The sequence below is a fragment of the Anneissia japonica genome, unplaced genomic scaffold, assembly GCF_011630105.1.
Source record: "Anneissia japonica isolate Jap-2015-1 unplaced genomic scaffold, ASM1163010v1 scaffold1875_len173011_cov181, whole genome shotgun sequence".
Lineage (NCBI taxonomy): Eukaryota > Metazoa > Echinodermata > Crinoidea > Comatulida > Comatulidae > Anneissia > Anneissia japonica.
The window spans coordinates 168,271-170,781 of record NW_022705221.1 but is presented as its reverse complement, the minus strand read 5'-3'; the positions used below and the strand labels follow the sequence as shown (position 1 = coordinate 170,781).

The following is a 2,511-nucleotide window of genomic DNA, read 5'->3' as shown; positions in this document are numbered from 1 at the left end:
AATAAAGGGAAGATAACCTTGGGAATGGCCACATTTAATCTACATGTGACCCATATACCAAATATCTGGGAAAATTCATGTCCATGTGCAATCTACATGGGTCCAATATGCCAAATTCCTATATGCCAAATTCCCATAGGCCCTAATGTGTCAAATATATAGGAAATAATATTTGTTCCTGTGTTTACTCTACATATATAGCCCCATATGCCAAAGTAACTGGGCAGATAGCTGTAGGAATATGTACGCCACATGGGGCCCATGTGCCAAATATCTGGGAAAATGCATGGCCATTCTTATGTTCATTGTACATGGGCCCCACATGCCACATACCTGGGCAGATAATTATGCCCTGGATTCCCCTTTGACCAACTGTTAATTATACTTTATTTTTAAGACGTTATACGTAGCTACAGTTATGACATGAATGCTCCATTGCGGTACTTTTTACTTAATAAGTGTGTGCGCATGCTCAGTAGAGATACCAGTTTGAATGAAGCTAGCTAGCGATGATCGGACCATCGGACTTAAGCCAATGAACTAGCTGTCTTGGCAGTTCCGGTGTCCCGTTTCAAGTTTTGAATTCACAAACGAAGCGCCCATTCTAGTGCCGTCGCCTTGTAGCGAGTGTAAAGGAAGGAAGATTCATAGGCCTAAGAAAATTTGCCAAGTCATAGTGAAGTAAAAGTAAGTAATTTATACTTGTGTATAACTGTTGTTGAATTCCCCAACTATAATACTACTGTGCTAGGCCTAATTCGCGGCCAAAACCATTGCATTCCCTGGGCCTAGGCCTAGATACGTAGGCCTAGGTAGGCCTTCTTGTTTAAGCGTATGCTAGCCTAGTTTCTTGAACTAGCGTTGGATCGCTAGTTAACTCTCTGGCTATAGGGGCATAAGCCAAGGCATATCTTACGTTTTTGTCTTATATTTTTCGCCGGTGTATAGGCTAGGCCCTGTCTACCTAACTAATGTCATTGTGAATAGCCTAGACTTTGTGATGTAACTTTAGTATAGGGGACCTGGCTGGCAAGCCCTTCCCACCACCAAGCATAGGGGGCCTAGGCTGTCCATATATGAGTCCACATATACACCAGGACATAATGTCATTGTCAAAATATTGAATTCCCACATGATGGAGTGCATTACAATTCAAAGCTGTTTCCTCTTTCTCAAACATAAAATACTACACTTTTTTTAATGGGAAGTGGATATATTTACGTTGTCGTAAACAAATCAGTAAACGATATATTTACGTAAATGAAACAACGTATGCGCAGTCATACTTTAACAAACTTGCATTTTCAGCACTCAGTATTATTAGCGTGGCCTCCCATGGCCGCTTTGATTCCCCCAAGTTCAGTATGGCACTTTAAATTAATTTATAATTTTGTTTTTTATTTTTTATTAAACGTAATTTAATTTTCTACAACAGCACAGTATGTAGTTTAATCACTAAATAAATGATTAAATCATTGTGTTAAATTTTCAAATAAAAGTGATACTGTATTATGAGCTGGAAATGTTATGTTCATCTTACTCAATCATTTGTTAAATGAACACACTTGACGTAAATACAAGGCCTAGGCCTATGCAATGTTTCATTGCGAAAACTTAATTACCAGGAATCAAGACAATATTCTTCTAGGCCTACCAGTATTGTTATATGATAGTCAATCATCACAAATTAAATAACACCCTAATGTTTTCATTCAAACAAATTTACCCACGTTGTCACTAACAAAAACCACATTGTTATATAGTCTTCAGACGGGTCAAGCATCGAGCCCCAATCGATCACAAAGAACATACAGGAAGACCATGTTTGGTGAGCACATGATTTACTCTAAAAAGTACTGTACGCTATGTGAAGCAAGAAGTAAACAACGAATAATCGTGTATTTTCTGTAAGATATTGAATCACTACGAAAAAAGTGAAACCAGGGAGATGTAAAACATACATAAAATACTTCTCCCTGGTAAGACAAAACAAATATTTTTAATGTTTTATTCAAACATATTTTTCCAAGTAGTCTAATCACTAACAAAGCAACATTGGCAATGATGTGCATGTGTCTACGAAGTATGGATACAGAACTCAACAAATGATTGAGTAAGATGAACATAACATTTCCAGCTCATAATACAGTATCACTTTTATTTGAAAATTTAACACTTGATTTACTGTAATAATTTATTTAGTGATTAAACTACATACTGTGCTATTGTAGAAAGTTAAATTACGTTTAATGAAAAAATAAAAAACAAAATTATAAATTAATTGTGCCATGCCGAACTTGGGGGAATCACCGCGGCTTGGAAGGCCACGCTAATATCGAGTGCTGAAAATGCTAGTTGTTTAAGTATGACTGGCATGCGTCGTTTCATCTACGTAAATATATCGTTTACTGTTTTGATTACGATGACGTAAATATATCCACTTCCTTATTTAATATCAGTATAGGCCTACATCTTTGTGCAGCCTACTGTATATTGTCGATATACACATCT

The 2,511-nt window shown here is 36.8% G+C and overlaps 1 long non-coding RNA gene across 1 annotated transcript in view; it reads left to right on the top strand.

Moving 5' to 3' along the window:
* Window positions 1–499: 499 nt before the first annotated feature.
* The window catches only part of LOC117105423, a 4,812-nt gene continuing 2,800 nt past the window's right edge, over window positions 500–2,511 (top strand). The window contains exon 1 of the long non-coding RNA XR_004444903.1: window positions 500–687. This is a non-coding gene — a long non-coding RNA (uncharacterized LOC117105423). The remainder of the gene's footprint in view (window positions 688–2,511) is intronic.